This window comes from Carcharhinus amblyrhynchos, chromosome 22 (genome assembly GCF_965287045.1).
Source record: "Carcharhinus amblyrhynchos chromosome 22, sCarAmb.v2.hapA, whole genome shotgun sequence".
Lineage (NCBI taxonomy): Eukaryota > Metazoa > Chordata > Chondrichthyes > Carcharhiniformes > Carcharhinidae > Carcharhinus > Carcharhinus amblyrhynchos.
In genome coordinates this window covers 33,555,854-33,579,000 of record NC_137345.1, presented here as the reverse complement: position 1 = coordinate 33,579,000, position 23,147 = coordinate 33,555,854, and the positions used below count along the sequence as shown (strand labels likewise).

The 23,147-nt window shown below is 42.8% G+C and overlaps 1 protein-coding gene across 3 annotated transcripts in view; it reads right to left on the bottom strand.

The window, feature by feature from the left end:
• Positions 1-23,147, bottom strand: part of LOC145357046 (synaptotagmin-B) — a 732,627-nt gene that overhangs the window by 261,347 nt on the left and 448,133 nt on the right. Inside the window, exon 1 of one of the 3 annotated variants that reach the window (XM_080210104.1) lies at positions 18,922-18,993. The exons of the other annotated variants lie outside the window; for them this stretch is intronic. The gene's annotated coding sequence lies outside the window, so the exon portion shown is untranslated. Of the gene's footprint in view, positions 1-18,921; positions 18,994-23,147 lie in introns of those variants that run through there. 3 annotated transcript variants of the gene reach the window in all.

Below are 23,147 nucleotides of genomic sequence, written 5' to 3'. Positions count from 1 at the left end.
CAATTTTGTGTCACCTGCAAATTTGGATATTTGACTTCATAGAATCCCTACGGTGCAGAAGGAGGCCATTTGGCCCATCAAATCACCACTGACCACAATCCCATGCAGGCCCTATTCCTGTAAACCCACATATTTACCCTACTAGAGTTCCCCTGATACTAGAGTCAATCTAGCATGGCCAATCAACCTCATCCACACATCTTTAGACTGTGGGAGGAAACCACAGTACCTGGAGGAAACCCACGCAGACATGGGAAGAATGTGCAAACTCCACACAGACAGTAACCCAAGGCCAGAATTGAACCTGACTCCCTGGTGCTGTGAGGCAGCAGTGCTAACCATTGTGCCACTGTGCCACTATCGTATATCTTGACCTACAAGAAAGGGTTTGGACACTTTCTGACATGGACAACACCAGCAGGAATCAGATTTGTACCCAATTGTTTCTTCTCACCCAGGAAATTTTGTTTCTGAAATTGATTTTTTTGTTACTATGGGGTCGAAATTGAGCTTTCACCCTCCGTCTAGGAGAATGGTGGTGTGCATTCAAAATCTGGAAAATGCTATTCACGCAGGCACGTTTCCATGTTCCAATCTTCCTGGTCCCTTGTCAGTGGAGTTGCGTGAAGCACGCAGCTGGACCACATTTTAATACATTAGCATGTCATTAGCGAGCACTCTTTCCAGGACTTCCCCCACCAGCTCCCCCCATCTCACCAGATTTTCCGCAGGCACTGGTGTGGCATCATTCCAGGTGAGTGCTCAGGCAGTCAGCTCTGGAGGCACTGGAGATGATGTAAGGGATACAGATAAATGCAACTCAGAGCTGGGGTTGGGGGTCCCACAATCGCCATATTGCGGAGAGGGTTCCACTAGGGTTATTTGCAGGCCTTACCTTTCCTGGGGGCCTCCCCTTGCTTTAAAGGGATTGTGGAGGGTGATAAGCAGGCAGCATTTCCTCTGTCCTTCCAGGCTTCCTGCCTATATCAGAGCAGAGAGAGGGGCTGGTCAGAAAGCGGGGGGGGCTTGAAAACAAGAGGATTAGCACTGTGGGGGGGGCAACTGTGAGTTATCCAAGTGGGATCCCATAAGAGGCCGGGTTGTCAGGGCACAGTAAAGGAATCAGGAATGGCTTGAGTCTCCCCTCATGTAGCCTGAAGGGGGTGGATGATTGCAGTTTGATTGGAACCCACACTCAATCACCAGTATGAGGTTAAAGGGGAGAGGCTGCCTGGAAGGCCAAAACCAGTTGTCAGAGGTACCTGTGTGTAACGGTAGATCTCTATGGGTCATGGAAGGCGGCTCAGCTCTGCACCTCTTGTGACCTGGGAGAAACAGGGTGCCCTCTGGGAATGAGCTGGGTATGCTAATTACTAGCATCATGATTCAGTTGTGCCTCATTTGCCAGATACTTGACTGAACAGCCACCCCGGCCTCCCTCATTAGTGCTTTTGCCATTAAATGCTATGCAGCTAGGCACTGAGCTGACATTCCCAGTAAGGTCGCAACATCACACAGGTGACACTGATGTGCTCCCTATGCAAGGCGTGATGGTGATATCCCTCATCACGCATCTCAATCGAGGTCATGACAGGTTGCATCGGTGAGATCCCTTATCAGAATGCAAACACTGGTCATGTGCAGCCACTCAACTGCTCTCTGACATGACGCAAGGTTTCTTTGGGGGATGTGAGGGCTGGGGAAATGGCATTTGGTGCCACTGAGACCCTGGTGGGTCCAGATGCTGTATCCTGCTGGTGTCGATAGGGACCATTGTGGAAATGTGGCTCCAGTGCCTGAGTGGAGAGATGACATTGAGGTCCCTACTGAGCGTCCTGCCATTGGGCAATAGTCTCAGATGAATAGAGGGAGGAGGGTTGGGACTCTCTTACGAACTCTTATAGCTTATTGTTGCTTTCTCTTTATAATGCATGGTCTGGAGGATCGTGGAGCCTGTCGAGCTGGCTATCCTACTTATTGGTGTAGAGCAGCAGCAGAGACACCGACATGAAGCGGATACCTGGCCAGGACCAGCACCCACGCTGTTCTGGGAGCAGCCCTGCAGATGAGCACATACCAGCAGACGGTTTTTCGATGTCGGTCATTGTTCCTGCAGGTATTAGAGATGCAGTGCTGTAGAAAGCAGCATTTGTCTGGGGGACGGGGGTACCACCTCAGCCAGGCTCTGCAAGAGCTGGCACCACATGAAATGGCAAGACACTCGCTGCCCTGAAATATTGGAGAATCACTACATCTCCTTGAATGAGGAAGATATTGAGGAGGATTGGGAGGGTGACCACACAGAGGAGGAGTTGGAAGCAGCCCGGGCAATGGTCACAGCCCAACTGAGCCGACACACTGTGGATGGTCTCATAGCATCTCGCTTCGGGGATGAGCAGGAGCGGCTAGCTCTATCTCATCAGTTATGTGCCAACAGTACACTCCCATGCTATTGCCAGGCATCATGGGCAGGGCACTGAAGCCACTGGCTAGACTCTGTGGGGAGAATGATAAAGACTTGCACTGAGGTCAGAGCCACGCTCCATTCATCCTCAGCGATATGTCTGACTCCTGCCTGACAGAGAGATTAACATATCCTGCCATTGACTGGCCTTATCACAGGGCTCAGAAAAGCAGGATGCATAGTATCAGCTACTCCAGGCCCCACCCAAGTCAGTGATTTGATTTATTATTGTCACATGTATTAGTATAGAGTGAAAAATATTGTTTCTTACAGACAAAGCAGACTTTAAATAGAGAAGGACAGGAAAGGGTGCAGAATGTAATGTTACAGTCATAGTAAGGCTGTAGAGAAAAATCAATCTAATGCAAGGTAGATCTATTCAAAAGCTGCAGGGAAGAAGCTGTTCTTAAGTCTGTTGGCACGTGATCCCAGACTTTTGTTTTACTGGTGGAAGAGAGTACGTCTGAGGTGTGTGGCGTCCTTAATTATGCTGGCTACTTTTCCAAGGCGGTGGAAAGAGGAGGGGAGGCTGGTTTGCATGATGGACTGGACTTCGTTCATGACCCTTTGTGTTGTTGGGTAGAGCAGGAACCATACCAAACTGTGATACAACCAGAAAGAAGGATTTCTATGGTTCAGCTGTAAAAATTCACCAGTGCTCCTAGTGTTCACAGCTATCTTACAGCCAAAGTGGGCAGTCTAGCAGAACCTTGACAGCCCTTGGCTTCATGATCACTTGAGAACACTGACATGAAAGAGAAAAAGAGTGCACATTGATGGAGTGGGGGGGGGGGGGCGGGTGGGTTTACCCTCCCATGGATGGGAGTTCAAGGATGGGCTCTGGAGTGGGGCAGGGGGTGGAGTGGGTGTCCTGGGCATGGTGGCAGCAGTGCCTCCTTACTGTGTGGGAGGGCTTTTCTCACACTCCACAGCAATGAGCTACTGGGTGAGCGTAATGGTTCTCCAAAGCTTGGTGGCTCTGTAGGTGAACAAAGTAAAATTTAATGCCAAACATTCAATACAAAATTGTGACCAATCTACACTGTTGCCTATATTCACTCATGCCCGCTAAGTACCTATAGTTTCTGAATCTTCCTCACCCTTCCACTATGTCTAGGTGTATCCCTGGGATCCACAGCTGAGGTTGAGGTGGCCTGCTGACTTCCACACTCTTTTGCCCGAAATGACCTTGGTCACCTGAGGGTCCAGGCTTGCTCTCGGGAGCATGGATGTTTGACAGCTGTCCTTCTCGGTGTCAGAGCCTGCAGAGTTGATCACAGGAAGGTGGGGGGGCGTCAAATGGGCTGGAAACACCTATGGTCCCCTGGCCGGAGGGCCATGAAATGGAGGGACAGCTGGAGTGAGATCAGAAGCCCCTTGATCTCTGGCGCTGACACTCATGGATTCCCACCATCTCCTGCCATGCAGTGCATATCCTGCGCCAAGGTCTCCACTGCGGACACCAACCTTGCAGTGTTGGCTTCGTGTGCTGCAGTGACAGCACCATCTCCATGGATAGTGGACAATGGGTGTCCTCCAGTTAGCCTTGCAGTCTGATAAGGGCAGCTGCCATCCCTTCCTGACATTCGCGACTCTGCCTTTGCAGCTCCAGCAGCTGTGGGATGACTGGGCCCAGAGGCACATCATTGGCTCAGGGTGCTGACTCTACGGGGTGTCACTGCCTCCGCCTGCTGTGGATCTACAGCTGTGAGGTGCTCACCAATGAGTGACCAGAAGCCTGTCTACTTAGTGAACCGAACGTGGTGTTAGTATCTGCACTAGTACCGGGTGTGGGTGACAGCTGTGATGCCTCTTTAATGCTGGGGTCAGAGAAGTTCCCCTTTGAGTCTGGTGAGTCCAGTGAGCATGAGTCTGCTGGTCAGCCTGCAAGAGAAGAGACATGGCATCAGTACATTACAGTGGATATGGAGGGAACATTGAGCATTCACTTGAGAAATGACAGTACGTGTGTTGAGGATTCTCATGTTTCTCTGCTGTCCCCACTTCACCAGCAACGCAGGCATGCTATTCCTCTTCCCCAGCCAGCTCGAGAGCTTGCTTTTAAAAGTGCATGAGGGTTCACAGCTCGGGCATGACTCCAGCTGGCTGTGCCCACTCACACTTATTGCGGTTGAGTTTGTCCAGCACTGACACAAAGAGGAACAGTGTAGGTGGGACTGTTGGCATTTGAGATGGTAGTGAGGTACAGCAGGCATGGGGCTTGGGTGGCAGCTGGAGTGTGAGCAACAGACTGGGGAAACATGGTGCCTGGTGTTGGCAGAGGCCAAGGTGGCTGAATGTGAGAAGGCGTTGGGGGTGTGAGGGGTATGCGAGGGGATTCAGTCGGTGGTTCACTTACCTTGGCTGAGTGAAGGTAAGTCATCTTCTTCCAACACTGCCTCCTGTCCTCTTCTGGAGTGCACTTGCATTGATCAGGGCTGCCACTGCATCCCAGACAGGGATGGTCACCCTGCTGGACTGATGTCTCCTGGAGCGGAGTCGAGTGTGTCCACCTCTGCTCCACTCCAACCAGCATCCTGATCGGGGATCCCTCCAAAAAGCTGCCTTCTTTCCGACCATCCCCTGCAGTTGTTGTGGAATAAGTGCTGAGGAGCTGTTTATATGGAGCTTCCCAGTGCTTGCTGTGGGGCAGGTGAATCAGAGGGAACAGGTGCAGTGTGATTCTCGTGGACATAAAAATTATTGCTAGTGAGGCATAAGATTTGGTCCGACAAAATGCTGGTTACCTTGAAGGGAATCACTCCGTTTTTCATGCCGGAACCAACACTCTGCCATTTTTTGGTAAGATTTCGTCCTGTGGCTGCATCTACCAATGCCCATAGAAGTAGATAGGTTCATGCACCATTCATGTTCATTGGGTCACTTAACCTGGTTCAAAGACATACGCGCGACTGAATTGGTTCAACTAAGAACCGGAGAATTTTTACTTCACTTGCTGATTCAAGTCTCACTATTTTACCATCCATTCAAAGGTATCCCTCTTGATCTTGAAAGTGTTCACTTATTCATACAGTTCTCTGGGTGTAGAACTCTGCTCCCCTTGCTGCTGTGCATAAAACAATAATGCCAAGACCACAAATTAACTACATCTCTTTTTGAGATAAACCTCATTCCCTTAATATTTTGACATTGGATGTTATCAACAGGATAAGATGTATAATGTCCAAGTTTGTAATGCTGGCCATTGGATGTTAAACCCTAAATGAATTTAAATGAATCCTTACCTCCACAGCCATGTACAATGGTATAATGGTTAGCACTGCTACCTCACAGCACCAGGGACCTGGATTTGATTCCTGGCTTGGGTCACTGTCTGTGCAGAGTTTGCACGTTCTCCCTGTGTCTGCGTGGGTTCCCTCTGGGTGCTCCGGTTTCCTCCCAAGACCCGAAAGGTGTGCTGAATAGCTGCATTGGCCATGTTAAATTCTCCCTCACTGTACATGAAGAGGTGCCTGAGTATGGCGACTAGGGGATTTTCACTACAACTTTATTGTGGTTTTAATGTAAGGCTACTTGTGGCACTAATAAATAAACTTTTTCAAAAAGCTTGAGAGATGCTGCACAATATCAACTGGTAAATCTTAAAGCTAAAGTTTTAACTTATTTTGTCAATGTAAACAGTTGTTCAACCCACAATATCAACATATTGTTGGGCAGAATTACCAGTAAATTATTGCCCCAGACAAATAATGCTTCATCATTGAGTTGTTGCCTTCAACTGTAGTTTCAGAAACTGGGATCAAACTGATCTAGAAAGAACTGACGGTATCAGACCTTTCAGTTAAAATGGTCCCCGACAGTCTGCATGGTTTTTGTTTGAATTAAAATGTGTTATACAGTAATCAAATCTTCTTCCATGCAGCAAAGACATTTTTTTCCTAATTACCTTGTCATACCGAAGTGTGGTTCACGTCCGCCCAATTTAATCTGGCCCTTCCCCAGCAAATATGAGAATTTCATTCAGACCCACGCCTCAGCTGCATATACAGAGCCGCTCCGTGCTGCAACTTTGAACAAAGGGAGAACAATATTTACTTTTACCCATCCCTACAGGTTCCTTTCCAGTCTCGGGTCACTCTCTGTATGGAGATTGCACATTCTCCCCATGCCTACATAGGTTTCCTCCAGGTGCTCCAGTTTCTTCCTACAGTTCAAAGATGTGTGAGTTAGGTGGATTGGTCATAATAAATTGCCCCTTAGTGTCAGAGGGATTAGCAGGGTAAATATGTGGGGTTGCAGGAATAGGGCCTGGGTGGGATTGTTATCAGTGCAGGCTCAATGGGCCAAATGGCCTTGTTCTGCACTGTGAGGTTTCTATGATTCTATGATACATTTCAAACCTGGAATTGCAATTTTCTGGCCAAGATTAATTACAAGTTCATTTATTTTTAGTGTCACAAGTAGGCTTACATAAAATGAAGTTACTATGAAAATTCCCTAGTCGCTACACTCTATTGCCTGTTCGAGTACACTGAGGGAGAATTGAGTATGGCCAATACACCTAACCAGCACATCTTTCGGACTGCAGGAGGAAACCAGAGCAGCCGGGAGGAAACCCACGCAGACACGGGGAGAACATGCAGACTCCACACAGAAAATGACTCAAGCCGGGAATGGAGCCTGGGTCCCTGACACTGTGAGGCAGCAGTGCTCACCACTGTACACCGTGCCACCCACAGCTAGACTGTTAGATAATTCAAATGTTTGTGATCATTATTTCCCAAAAAGAAGAATATTCACTGTGAATGATACAATATCATCTGTGCATAGCTTATCAATTATTGGAAATAATTCAATTAATCCTTCATAAATTTCTGGACCAATTTTCTAACCTTAACACTAGGTGGATGTGATCAACGTACATGAATTATAGAAGTGCTTTCAGTTTAACACTTAAAGTGCATGTTAATATCTTTTGCTCAGAAAGTTTTTACTTGCCTGTTAACATGCATTACTTTTTAGCCCATAATGAATTAAAAAAAGTGTAAATAATTAACTGTGGAGCCTGCAACCAGTAATACTGAATGTTTAAAAGGTTTAATTGGCTTATTAATACCCATAGTATGCAAAGGTAGGCCTGGTTTTCTGTAAGTGTCCTAAATTTTCTACTATAATTCATAAAGATGGTTTAAGTCGGAAACATAACAATGGCACTGAACTCTAAAGTCACAAATTTAGGGAAGGAAATCTGCCATCCTAACCAGGCCTGGCCTACATGTGATTCCAGCAATGTAGTTGTCACTTAACAACCCTGAAATGGCCTGAGCAAGGCATTCAGTTTCACAGGTTATTAGGGACGGGCAACAAAGGCTGCATGGTCCAGCAACACTCCTCCTGTGATTGAATGAAGAAAAAAATCCAACTTCATTTGAGAGAACACTGACATCATGCTAAATGTCAAACGATTTTATATGGAGGCATCAATTATTTTCGCAATAGAAAGCCTACCTCTGTTTTTCTTTACTACAATGGGAAGAACAAAAATGACCTTTAACTAACACTTAGTAAACCTCCTTTCAAGAGTTGAGCTGAAAAATATATCGTTCGTGTTAAGAAGTTTCAATAGCGGCATTTTAATCTAGTGTTCCAATCGGAGGCTTTAGACGTACAGACCCGAAGTGATTTGGCTTCGCGAACAAGAGTATGGGGTACTTCCGGGGAACCTAGAATCTTCTTATCAACCAAACCCCTAGGGCAACCACTTTGGTTTTAAGTGTTCTAAGAAACAACCAGCTCACACTGAAATTGCACCATCAAACATTCGTACCAAAGCAATCAAAGATGAGATTGCAAACAGCTTTAAATGTTATTTTATATTGTCTGAGAATATCTTTTAGCCATTAGTCATTTGAGAAGAGAAAATTTGTTTTGCCCAGTTGTCAATCATATTGAATGCCCTACTTCTGAGAGTGTGCTAGCTGATTTTCAATGAAGGGTGACTGACTGCACTGGTGAGCTGCTTATGTGGAACATGCATAATACAAATGGCATCGTTAGAGAACTGGGGACATAGCAGACCTGGACATTGTCCTTGCAAAGGATATATTGTCACAGAAATTAAAATCCAATCATGTTCTCGTTATGTGGAGCTGACTATTTCCCAATGCCCTCCTTTCCTTGCCTAGGGTGCATTAGAGTCCTTATTTTTCATAACTTCCCTTTATGGGCCGGCTGAGATTAGAACTTGCTTTTTGGAGAATTACAAGCTTATAATTTATGCCTTATTACTCTGTGGAACAATATTTTAAGAAAGCAAAATATATAATGCCTGTTAACTACTCAAATGATGGTCCTTTCAAAATTAAAAACAACTTCATCAGCATCTGTTTATAATTATCCAACAAACTATATTCTTTAGCAATTTAACCTGTCACAATTAATATCTGTATTAGATATTTTCCATTAAGTTGCATTAGGTTCTCCAGCACAATTTGAACAGAAACAGGCCAAACTGGTGCCAACAGCTATGACATTTCAAGATCAAGGTACATTCAGCACAATGTGTTTCTTCAATCTTCTGTGTTGGAAGATGACCCTAGCCACAAAATCAGCAGCAACCCCAAATTCATCCACATGATGCGTTTCAGTTAATTATACTCATTTATGGGCCTTTGAGGAATTGCTTAAAACAAGCAACCTTTTTTAGGTTCAAATATGAAGTGCTCAACAGTCGGGGAAGCAATAGCATAGTTGCTGCATTTGTAATCCAAAAACCAAGTAAAACTCTGGGGATCAAGGTTCGAAATCCCATCATGGCAGAAAGTGAAATTTGAGTTTAATAAAAATTTGGAATGATTGTCATAAAAGCCCACCTGATTCACTAATGTCTTTAGGGAAGGAAATCTGTTAGCCTTACCTGGTCTGACCTATATGTGACTCTCTACCTACAGTAAATGCCCTTGGGAATGGGCAATAAATGCTGACCCAACCAACAATGCCCACATCCCACTCAACAAAAAGAGTACTTTCTGCTGCAGATCCAGTATAGCTTTGTATTGTTAAACTCTATTCTATTTTGAATACTTGAAGAAATTGGTTGTGATGTCTTTCACACTTACGTTATTATTTATTGCAAAAGAAAAATCAAGGACATTTCTGCTTTATTACATTTGTGATCAAACTCCTTGGTCTTTTTGATAGTTCAAATATTCTGTTTGTAAAACCCCTGAGTGTTCATTTTCTTGGCTAAGCTGTTGAAGTACACAGAGTTTCCTATGTTATGCTGCCCCTGCACAGGTTTACATCTGAAAAATTAAACAGTATAGTCACCATCATTTCATGCAAAAATAATTGAGAAGCACCAACTTCACTTACTGATTATATTCTGAGAAAGTTTTCTCCTGCCCATTCCTTCACATCACTGACATGTAATTCATTATTCTGCAGCACTTTTATCTAGAATTTTAGAACTTAGACTACCCTTAACTCAGACGCAGGCCACCTTCAGACGAGGATGTCTTCCTGGTCCCCTCGAGCCTACCATTCCAATGCTATCTGAATGCAATCCAGCTATAACAGCAACATTGTGTCCAAACTAGGAAAACAAGCAGCACGTACATGTACAGGCCACACTGATTGAGCAAGGGCAATGACTCGAAGGATGTAATTTGGACATCTCTGCCAACTTCATTATGAAGGTTTGTGGAGTTGCTCCATTGTCACAGCTATTCTGTCTGCCACAATTAAGGTGACAATAGCCCTTCGCTCTAGATCCTTCTAGGCCACAAGAGGGGATTCACAATAACATTAATCAGGGAACTATCAGGGGCTGGACTGTACAGGTGACAGCACCTCAGTTACATGAAGAGCTTTGAATTGACTGTACAGTCTACTGATTCACTCTAAAATCTTAATCATAAATAGCAAGTCACAAGAAAGGTAACATTTGAAAGCAAGCACTTATTTTATTGTATACTAATGGGGTGGAAGGCTGTGAGTGTGAGGAGTAGGTGGTCAGTTGAGAAAAGTGTGGCAACTGTGATGGATAAGGTGAAGTGAGACATGCACCAAGATGAGGGTATTTTATTGTTGTACAGGGTGAGCAGGTTGGAGAGGGAGATATGGTGACTGGTTGTGCTTGTCTACCCTGTAGAGTATTTTTACTTCCTTCTGCACTGTTAATAAGTCCTGGGTTTAAAGGAGTTGGGATTCACTGCCAGTGCCAACTCCATTACAGGCACCATGACTGCAGTTGGTATGACAGATACATGAGGCTTCCATTTAGTCTGTCTTGGAGGAGGACATGGAGGTGTGGATGAGATAAGTTAATTTTTTTGTCCTGGCAGAGTTGGAATCTAACTTGTGTAGTAAAAAGTCTCACAACACCAGGTTAAAGTCCAACAGATTTATTTGGAATCACAAGCTTTCACAAACGCTGCTCCTTAGTGATGAAGGAACAGAAGTCCAAAAGTTTGTGATTCCAAATAAACCCATTGGACTTTAGCCTGGTACTGTGAGACTTCTTACTGTGCCCACTCCGGTCCAACACCAGCATCGCCACATCATCTAATTTGTATGGTAGTGCAACATTAGGCTGATCGTGCAGGTGAGAGATGTCTTCAAGTGGATTAATGGAGATTGCCAGTTGATCTTGCTGTTTGTCAGGTTTTTGCCTGTGAAAGCCTGTGGAGTAAATGATGCCATTGTTGTATGGATACATTGTAGAAATGAGAGGTGGAAGGTGAGGAGTGGTTCAACAATTCAACACCTCCATGTTCAAGTTATACCAGAATTGTACCAAGAATATTTAACTTAACCCACTCAAGGAAATTTGCTGACGAACGTAGCAGTTTTCTAGAGTAACAACAGCGCAACCGAATCAAGGAATTTTCTTCCCACTATTTATAAGTGAAATAGTTTATATTGGTGGCAAGGAGTTAGCATTACAAACAGAAAGATAGGTCAATGTTTTGTGCTGACCCTTCACTCTCAATGTTAACCCTTCCTTCCCCTTCAGATACTAATCAGCTTGCTGGGCATTTCCAGTTTGTGCGTTTGAAACTTCAATTTTCCTTTTATTCCTAGGCTTTAGCCAATTTACAATGTAAAGAAAAAGCAATAGGTGCATTTTAATTATGCACAGGAACCACTTTCAAGATAGCTAACTTAAGTACAGATGATTCATCTTTCCAAACGCATGTTACAAACCCTGTAGAGACCGATAATGTTTTAAAAGGAAACTATGCCTACAATGTCAATGGAAAGAAAACAATGGACACAATTACTCTTTATAAAACATTTACTGCAACAATCAAACAAAAATCAACAATACTCAAACATTAACATGCAGATGATACCTCAAATCAGAAATTAACTTTCATTTTAAATAATTGATACAACACAGATACATTGTACTAAACTACAAGCACTCCCCCCTTAGCATTTATGGCATTAAAATCAGCGAGTGAGTCATAGAAACATAGGATCCCTGCAGTACAGAAAGCGGCCACTTGACCCATCAAGTCTGCACCAACACCAATCCCACCCAGGCCCTATCCACGTAAATCCACACATTTGCCTTGCTGATCTCCCTGATAATAAGGGGCAGTTGAGCATGGCCAATCAGCCTAACCCAAAAATTTTTGGAGTGCAAGAGGAAACTGGAACACCTGGAAGAAACCCATGCAGACACGGGGAGAACGCGCAAACTCCACACAGAAGTAAGGCCTCACTGGCACAGTGAGGCAACAGTGCTAACCACTGTGCCCCTGGTTTTCCAAGTTGGGGATAATATTCTTTTGTGCATGCAGGAGGTATGCCTGAAGTCCCTTCAGACAATAATTTCACCACACTCGATTTCACAGGCTCTCAAGAAGCAGTGTGCATACTCATGGAACTTGCCTTTTTAATCTCCTTCTCTGGAGATGTGGAGGCTTTGGAGGTGGTATAGAAAAGATTTACGAGGATTTTGCCTGGTATGGAGGAGAGGTTGGAGAAAACTGGTTTGTTCTCATTGGAACAACGGAGGTTGAGGGGTGAAAGAAGTCTATAAGATTATGAGGGGCTTGGACAGGGTAGATAGTCAGAAGTTTTTTCCCAGGGTGGAAAAATCCATTACTAGGGGGCAGAAGTTTAAGGTGTGAGGGGCAAGGTTTAAAGGAGATATACGAGGCAAGTTTTTTTTAAACAGAGCTTGGTGGCTGCCTGGAACTGCTGGGTGAGGTAGTGGAAACAGATACGATAGTGACTTTTAAGGGTCATCTTGACAAATATATGAATAGGATGGGAACAGAGAGGTATGGTCCCTGGAAAGGGGTTTTAATTCAGATGGGCAACATGATCCTAAAGGCTTGGAAGGCTGAAGGACCTGTTCTTTCTTCAGTAGGAACTCTTAAAAATGCAGCTAATGAAAATACACAAATCTTGCTCCAATTTATAAATCGAAGAAAGATTCAATAAGGAAACATCATTACTCCAAACTTGGGGCCTTGCCATGGGCCGCTCCAAGTTCTCCACAATTCTACATAGTTCCTTAATTATAGTGAATCAGCTGGTCAGCTGACTATTCCTCCACTTTTTAATTGGTTTCATGGTTTACGAGGTCAGCTGATCCTTACATCTTGTTCCCATTGGTCACATTACATCCAATAGGAAGTTGTCAACAGGCACATTCTAACATGTTCCAGTGCTGTAATTTTCCTTGTTCTTTGTCCTTAGCTGTCATGAGATGGCACCTCAGCTGCCTTACAGTCTGTGTCCTATTCCCGGAGGCTACTTTACCAGGATCTCTGCGTGTGTCTTTTTTTCTGCAACTGCAGCAGGACACAAGCTATAATTCAGTCTCCACCAGTTAAGCTGTCCAATTATTTTTTTGCTTCAGCCAGAGTTTCATTTCTTTGAAGTGATGTCATGGACAAAGGACTTCTCACAGTAAGAAAATAGAGGCTTTTTCCAAAGTGCAAAGGTCACTGAAGATGTTGGGCAGATTATAATGGAAGGACTGACAGCTTGCACCTACCTCCAGAGGCAAAATCGGTAATGAACTGATCCGCTCCATGCCAACTAGCCACCTCCCTCCCACCCAGCACCCCTCTCCCCCCTCACCATCCCCCCCCCCCCCCAAAAAGCAAAGTCAGTGTGAAATCAATCCGCTCCATGCCAACCCAAGCTAAATAGGGGCAGTGAGGGACCTTTGTCCTTCACCGGGGCAGAAATCTCATCTCTCAGGAGCTGATGTCAATCCGATCATGGTACTAGATGCTAACAGGACTGCACAGTAAAAAGTCTGACCACACCAGGTTTTAGTCCAACTGATTTATTTGATAGTAACTATCAAATAAATCGGTTGGACTAAAACCTGGTGTGGTCAGACTTTTTACTGTGTTTACCCCAGTCCAACGCCGGCACATCCACAACAGGACTGCAACCAGGGAAATAAAAGGCAGAATGGGTTTCAGGGACAGTTAGGTCCAGGAGGCACACACCCTATTTTATGTGCCCCACGTTAAAGACAGGCTCAGTGAAGAGACATATAATGCAGCCCATTGTTTTGCTCAACACATCTCACAAACAATTCATCATATTTAGCAATGGCTGTTTTGAATGTTTTATCAGCTCAAAGTGTCTGATACAGCATGTGTTTCTTATGCTGAGGATAAATTAAAGATTTTGTTGCTCACAACCTATTGAAATAGAGGAATTTTCTTCAAAGTGAAGAATTTTTGGATGAACATGTAAGTAATTTTGACATTGCATGATAGTATAAATGGATGATAGCAATTTAGCCACTTTTTATACATCTCTCTTGATTTTAATTTCTATTGAAGTCAGAGTGAGAGATATAAAAGGGGTGACTGAATCCATTTTGCCCACTTAATACTGACAATCAAAGTCAACATTATCCCCACTATTTGGCTCATATGACATGATGAGATATGTGTTGAGCCAAGTTACTTTAAAAATAGATCTAGCTCCAAAGGCAATTTGAGTTCTTGTTGCATTGGAAGCTCTTACAATTTGTGGCTAGTTATTTGGTGAAATAGTTTAAGCCTAAAGAGGGCTGCATATTGGCATATGAAGTTTTGATCTTCCTTGGTATTAGAATGAGCTGAGGAATGGTTAAAACTTTGGTGTTATGATGGGAAAAGCAAATATGTTTTTAGTCAGAGAGTGTATTTAACATTACCGGAGGTCATTAATTTATTGTGAAGAGTCCGTAATTAAAACAATGCAAGTACAGTTTATTTTCTGACAATCCTTTCCTACGTTCGTATGTTTATCATCAACACATCTGCCATCATGATGTGATACCTTTCTGAAGTGGATGGAGAAAATGAACCTGGACACTAATTTATTCATAAATATCATGGAAATTGGTCTAAGTTTTCTGTAGGACGCCTCCATTGATATTCAGAAAGGTTTCGCTACTTATTTCTCCACTCAATCCTAAGACGGAGCATTAGCTGAATTGTTGAAAAATCAGTCCAAATATCTATTTAGGCTGTAACCTGGAAGCTGGGTTCTCTTGCACTGAATTGAATGCTTTTCCCACTCCAAACTCCATTCCCTGGCTACCAACTCCATTCTTCTCTCTGATAACAGGCTGCAATTAAGCCAATCTGTTAGCAACCTTGGCGTAACACTTGAACCATCACGAAGACAGTCTGTTTCAATATGATCCAACTTCACCCCTACTTAAAATCACCTGTAGTTGAACCCCCCATCTGTGCCTTTTTTACCTTGAGACTTGACTATTCCAAAATACTCCTAGTTAATCTTTCACATTCTATCCTCAGTAAACCTGTGGGCATCCAAACCTTTGCAACCCTTGTCTTAACTTGCAGCAAGTCCCCTATAATCCCTGTGTTTACTGAACTACTTCAGCTTCTGGTCAAGCAACATCTTGACTCTAAAATTCCCATCCTTGTTTTCAAATTCCTCCTTGGCTCCATCTCTGTAATTGCCCCCAGCTCACAATGACCAATAGTATCTGCATTTCTCAATTCTGTTCATTCCCTATTATAATTGCTCCATGGTTGGTGGTTGTCAGACTGCAAGGTCTGGAATTCCTAATTCTCTATACATTTACACCTCTCTACCTTGCTTGCCTCCATTTAGTTACTCCTTAATCTTATCTCTTAATCCAAACTTTTGATCAACTGACCTAAAAACGCCTTTTCATACTTGGTTTTATAATGCCCCTGTGACATTCCTCACCTAGGTGTTATGTAAATATAAGTTGCTATTATTTATCGCAATTGTCAATAAATTGAATTATTTATATTCAAATCATTGCAACCATGGCAAGTTGAGTATGTTTCACTCTTGTAAAACATTTTCACTGAAGCTAGAAAAATTTGACATTTTATCAATCAATGTAGCAACTGAATTAATCAAATACGTTCATATGTCTGTTTCAAGCTCTTATGAAAAATTCACATGGGTGCCAGTCACTTTTCACTCTCTGGTTAAGTGGACATTATATATATACAAAATGAGAGACCTGAGTCTGATCTTGCCCTTACCCAATGATCATCCTTTTACTTTCATGCAGAGCAGGCAATGGTCTATTGGTATTATCACTAGACTATTAATCCAGAAACTCAACTAACGTTCTGGGGACCCAGGTTCGAATCCCACCACTTCAGATGGTTGAATTTGAGTTCAATAAAAAAAATCTGGAATTAATAATTAACTGATGACCATGAAGCCATTGTAGGTTGTCAGAAAAAACCCATCTGGTTCACTATTGCCCTTTAGGGAAGGAAATCTGCCATCCTTACCTGGTCTGGCCTACATGTGACTCCAGAGCCACAGAAATGTGGTTGGCTCTCAACTGCTTTTGGGTAACTTGGGATGAGCATTAAATGCTGGCCAGCCAATGATGCCCATTGCCCATGAATGAATAAAAAAAAATGTGGAAGTGGGAAAGCTTTGACTAATAGGATATCATGGAGAGTTTTCACATAGTGACTCTTAATGTCCTTGACAATTGTGCTGATTTTTTAATATCATTTATTTTGACTGATACTATTTCTCTCCTAACATTTCAATTCCTGACTGAGATAGAATGAACCTGAATTAGCACTAAGTATTGAAACAGAAATCTTCTGACCTGACTGGCTTACTACTAGATCATTTATACATTACAACAATTGTATTTATATAACCTTTAACATAATACATCCTAAGGTGCTTCACAGTTGCATTATGAAGTTAAATGTAATACCAACCTATTAAAGGAAATATTAAGACAGATATTCAAGCTTGGTCAAAGGGATAGACATTAAGGATTGCCTTAAAGGAGGAAAGAGAAATTTGGATGCTTAGGGAAAGGCTTTCAGAATTTAAGGCCTCGGCAGCTGAATGCATGGCCACTAATGGTGGAGCAACTAAAATTGGGGTTATTTAAGGGACAGAAAGTAATGTAGCACTGATATCTGAAAGGGTCTTGGGGTTGGGAGATTATAGACATGAACACAGACAAGACCAGGAAATTACTTAAAAACAAGATGTTGCTAAACTTGGAACCAATTAGGCCAATGAGAACAGGAGTGACGGGTGAAGAGACTTGGTACAAATGAACTGCCTTTTAGATGACACAGTGGTGGTAGAATGTACGAGGCTGGCTAGAAGATCAAAGAGATGGATAGGGGCTTCGACAGATGAGCTGATGCAAGGGCATAATTGGGCCATGTTATGGAGATGGAAAGAGGCGATAGTGATAGTAAGAGCTCATTTTGGGGTCAAACATGATAGCAAAGATGCAAACTGTCTGGTTCAGCCTCACATTGTGCCAGGGCAAGGGGTGAAGTCTGTGACTGGGGAATGGAGCTTGTGGTGGGGACTAAGGGCAATGGCTTTGACCTGCATAATATTCAATTGAAGGACATTTCTGCTCATTCAGTATTGGATGTCAGAGTGTGTGTGTGTGTGTGTGTGTGTGTGTGTGTGTGTGTGTGTGTGTGTGTGTGTGTGTGTGTGTGTGTGTGTGCGCGCACACGCGCGCATCACTTTTTGGATGGTGCCATCATTGAGGGATCACTTAGATAAAGCAAATAGAAGATCTTGCATGTATGAAGGATGTTTAGATCATTTCAGAATGCCTCAAATTGTTTCCTATCCAATGAATTTCTTCCAAGGTCTAATCATCTTGTTGTTTAGTCAGATGCAGTGAAGTTCCATAATAAACAACAAAACACATGTTAATCTGTCTGTTTTTGGTAATTCTTGAAAGAGGAATGTTGCCCTGGATACCAAGAAAACTCCCTGGTCACTTTCAAATGGTGCCACAGAATCATTGATGTCCACTTGATAAGGTAGACAGGGCCTTAGCTTAATTTACTATCGCTCCCAAGATACATCACTGACAAGGTTTCACACCCTTGATTCTGCACTGGAGTATTATCCTACACCACACACGCATGTCCTGGAGATGGGCTTGAACCTAGAACCTTCTCGGTTTGTGATAGGAATGCTACTGCTGAGTCAAGCTGACGCTCATAATGCGATTCATGGGATCATTTTGAAATATATACTTTTAAGGAGAACAGTTAATTAGCATTGAAGACTTACTCGAAACGTAAATTGTGCTATAAATTATTTCTCGTCTACGTGTAACGTAATTAGTATAGTTAAATTTGGAATACTATATTTGATGTGCCTGATGGATAAGATTTAGATAAAGAATTATAATATTCTAGATTGCATACCTAAAAGCAAGCGGTAAAAGGAATTTAAAAGCAGTAACCACAACGTAAATTATAACATCCATTTTAAGGTAACATTTGGTTAAACATCAATCTCAACCTCTCACACTGCATGGTCTTTGATTAATGGGAACCCACGGCTTATTTCGTGAAAGGGGCTTGTTGGGGTACTGTTCGATCATGCCTAATTTTGATATGCTTAATCTTGCTGGTAGACAAGCTGTGGTACCTATGCTGGTGCAGGCATTACATATTTTAGCATTAGTACAGTACTCAGAAGTACAGGTGCATTTTGAGACTACTGCATCACTAATCCTTCGAGTTTCTTCCCTCATATTTTCATGAGCCACTTATACATCCCGCACTGTCCAGCCGTGATTGCCTGCTACTTCTTGTACAGAATCTGATAGATTTTTTTCACTGCTGTGTCCTTGAGTACAACAAACAGAGATGGACCAGGAGAATAAGTGTAGACTCATTCCTATCACAGTAAGTAAATCCGACAATGGCTGTATAATATTAACTCGCCAGTCTGGTTAAGTCCACATGCACAGATTTAACTATTTTTTAAGACTACTTAACGAGCAGATCAGGAATGATTCAATTGCAGAATAAGATGGAACATAAATATTGAATTATCACTGCAATTCTAAATTGCCCAGCTATTAAAAATAAAAAAAGAATAATATGTCTTATTCCGACACTGACTGCTGATTTATAAAGTTGGCTATTAAGTGAAAACAAAAGACATTTTTTTAACAAAGCAAGGAAATAGTAAAATCCCCTTACCATTTACCAGATGCAATAGTATTCCTCTAAAAGTTTGATAATCAACCTTACTGCTTATCCGTTGCTTCCTGCAGTCCCCTATGCTGTATGCTATTCGGTTGTCTATCAAGCAGTACCCGCAATAGTACACATGCAGTTCTCTGCCTCCCTGCTTGCGATGCTGCTCACACAGCCCTGCATACAGAGATGACAGGCGTGGACGCACATTCAAGGGCATTCCCCAGGAATCAATATGCAAATCCTTCCCGAGGGATTGGCTCTGCTACACTTAGACCTGCGTGCGAACTTCAGGCACAAATTAAATATAATCTCCAAGCAGAAAAGAGCCTAACTCCAGCTCTTTGCCAAGATACGACAAAGTTTTAATAAGCCCTTATATTAATTGATCAGATCGGTGCTGAGCCAATAAACAAGCAAAAAAAAAATTTCCCCTTTAAGTAGCTGTTTAGAACTTCAGTAATGTTTCTTTTTCAGGTTAACCCTTCTTTGGGGTGGCACAGTGGTTAACACTGCTGCTTTATAGCGCCAGGAACCCAGGTTCGATTCCTGGCTTAGGTCGCTGCCTGTGTGGAGTCTGCATGTTCTCCCCGCATCTGCGAGGGTTTTCTCCGGGTGTTCCGGTTTCCTCCCACAATCTGAAAGATATGCTGGTTAGATACATTGGCATTGGCCATGCTAAATTCTCCCTCAGTGTACCTGAATGGGCGCCAGATTGTGGCAACTAGGGAATTTTCAGAGTAACTTAGTTGAGTGTTAATGTAAGCCGACTTGTAATACTAATAAAAAAAAATACCAGGATACTGAGGGCCATTTTCACAGATGGGGAGAGGTGGGCTTGGAGGAATTGGATCCCTAAAAGATAATGTTGGGTCCAGATCCTCAAAATGAGCAAGGAAACATCTTGTAGCTATTGTATTTGAATCTTTTTGTAGGTAATTAAGTATTTCTTTAACATTCAGTTCTGGCTCTCTCAGCTGGGGCACCTGTTTTCTGATCCGTTAACAGCTAGAGCTCTTATTCAGCAAGGCCAACAAGGCTTTGATCAATGAATCTGGCAAGTTCCAGAGGGTGCAGAGGAGGTTTACTAGGATGTTGCCTGGTATGGTGGGGAGGTCCTATGAGGAGAGACTGAGGGATTTAGGGTTGTTTTCGTTGGAAAGAAGGCGGCTAAGAGGGGATCTTATTGAAACATATAAGATGATTAGAGGTTTAGATAGGGTGGATAGTGATAGCCTTTTTCCTCGGATGGAGAAAGCTAGCACGAGGGGGCATGGCTTTAAATTAAGGGGGGGTAGCTACAGGACGGATGTCAGGGGTAGATTCTTTACCCAGCGGGTGGTGAGGGATTGGAATGCCCTGCCTGCTGCAGTTGTAAATGCGTCTAGTTTGGGGGCGTTTAAGAGATCTCTGGATAGGTTTATGGACGAAAAGGGATTGGTATAGGCTAGTGGGTCATTGTTTTTGTAACTGGTCGGCGCAACATCGTGGGCCGAAGGGCCTGTTCTGCGCTGTAATGTTCTATGTTCTATGTTCTATAACACGAAAGTAAAATACTGCAGATGCTGGAAATCTAAAATTGGAAAATGCTGGAAAATCTCTGGCAGCATCAATGGAAAGAGAAACAAAGTTAATTTTTTGAGTCCAATTGACTCTTCCTCAGAGCCACAGTCAGGGTGAGAGGCTGCTACTTCCCACACCTTCTCTGTTTGCTAACCTCTTAGAAGGCACTTCACCTGTCTGACTCACCATCAGCTGCACTTCCTACTGCAAAGGGGCAATGCCCTACCTTGCACTTCTGAGGAAGAACAAGAGAAACAGGAACACTAAAAGCAACAGCAGAGCACAAGAATCAGTTGCCTCCTCCTTAGACACATGACGCCCCACAGGAAGAGACAGAGATCAAGCTGATGAGGTGAGACACTCAACACAGGGGCTCTTGGTCGGGGATACACACAGCATACCAGAACACCAGTGCCTCAGTAGGCTTAAGTTTTCATGGCAGGTCATTGTTGGCATCTGCCTTTGGACAAGGCCTTATTCCCCATTAAGCGTGTAGTGGCTAAGGCGCACATCACTGGAGGGCCACCCAACACTCCATGCAGCACTCCACCCCTCCCACCCACCATCCTCATGCAACTGGTCTCTGCCTCTCCCAGAGGTTATGCGCTCTCTTTCACTAAACGGAAAAAAGCAGAGAGAGGTGTAAAGCTTAATAATGGCTACTTTAGATGGAGGTGAGGGGAGGACAACATTTGTGAAGAGTGAATGTGAGGTGTAGATGCAAGATTACAGGAGAATGAGGGTGAGTCTGCTGTTTAGATGGTAATGTGAAGTGTCTAGCAAGAGAAGAATGAATACAACTGAGATTTTTTTTGTGTTTAATTATGTGCAGATTATTAACCACAATTATATGTGGTTATTACCTGGAGACACTTGTGCCCTGACAGACACAGGCACAACAGGTAAGTAAAGAAGGTATTCAGAAGAGTGCATAATTCCACCGCACAGTGTTAACTCAACATTATTACAATTATGCAGCTTTTCCTTAAAGCCCAATTAATTCACAATACCTACAAAACTGAAAAAAAATTAAGAACTTCCATCTCACTGAGGAGGCTTCAGCCAATCCATATCCATCAACCTGCTTGGAAAACTCTGCTCATATTTTGATGGTTATGACTGATTGCTCGACAGCTGAAACAATTCACAACATTCTAAAACAATGAGCAGAATTCTAAATAAAACTATCCACAACCTTCCAAAGAAAAGTCAGTTTCTAACATCTCACCCCTGCCTATGGTCTCCTTACTTAGAAATCCTTAGTTTACAAATCCGATGCGTGATCCTGTCGATCCTCTCTCATGGATTAGGGAATCCAGAAGAAAAATAGTAATGCTGTGGCTTAGTTAAAGAGCCATGGAAAAGGGGATTTGCCAGGGTTCCTGGACCACAAATGGACCCATTGCTTCAGCAGGAACAAAATTTTGAAAATTATGTTCACTGAGTCAGAGTGATAGTAAATTTTCCTGGGGCTAGAATACAAGAACATTGCCAAATGGTGTTGAAGCATTTTGTTCATGGGTGCATAAATATAACTTTGCTCACTCAAAACACCATTTACTCGAAAGTGAGTAAATGATACTTCCTCAATGCCCTATATAATTTCCTTCAAGGAAATTCCTTCAAGGAGGTATTACCCACCTATTAAAAAACTTAAAGGAATCTCCCCAAATGATTCACTGGGTAAGGATGTTAAATGTTGCACTACCGAGCCATACAGACCTGCAGGTGGCAAGTTCAATCTATGGAAATGCAGAGTTGAATATTTACAACTAAAGCAGAGATGCGATTATAACCAATTAATGCGCTCACACTCACTCAACGGTCAGACTCATAAATGAAGAATCTTCACTTGGTGAGAGATTAAAAACCCAGTTTTCCCTGACATCATTCTATCTAAAACCTGGAAAGATGCATGCCGGAATTCTCCACCCTTACCCACAGCTGGGATTCTCCAGTCCCGCTGCAATGAATGGAGTTTTGGCCGAGTGCTAAATCCTCCATTCTCTCTGGGAACGATGAAATATGAAATCGGAGAATCCCAGCCGCAATATTTGGTATGTTGCCTTTTCCAATGGAACCTTTTCCACCTAAATCCCTCTAACATGACTAATTCTCCCGGACAGTGTCAATAGCTATGATGATATGGCATACCCACTTATCTGCCCAATATAAAACCATGTCCCATGACAAGCTATTACAATGGCATTGTAATTTTGGCATTAAAACAGAAACATTTCTGTACACCTCAGAGTATTGCAAAATTATAGACTGGAAGAGTGACATCAATTCTGAGGGTAGATAATCCTACCCTCAGAATACTACAGAGTGGTTACAAACATTTTTTGTTTGGTGTGCTTTAATTTTGTTGTAAACATTCTGCCACATCCTTCAAAGGCTTACTGTAAATGTAAGGTCCATTTGGTCTCTGATATTTACATAGATCTTTACTAACACAATCACATAGATATTTCATTAACACTTAATCACTAACTCAGATACTCATTCATTTCAGTCAATAACTGTATAAAAGCATCACTGATGACTAAACTATCTTAGAAAATGATATGGATAGTTAATAACAGGAATCATTTTCAACATTATTCCAACTTATTCAAGGATGATTAATTTATATGTCATTTTAATAGCATGAATATAAGTTATGT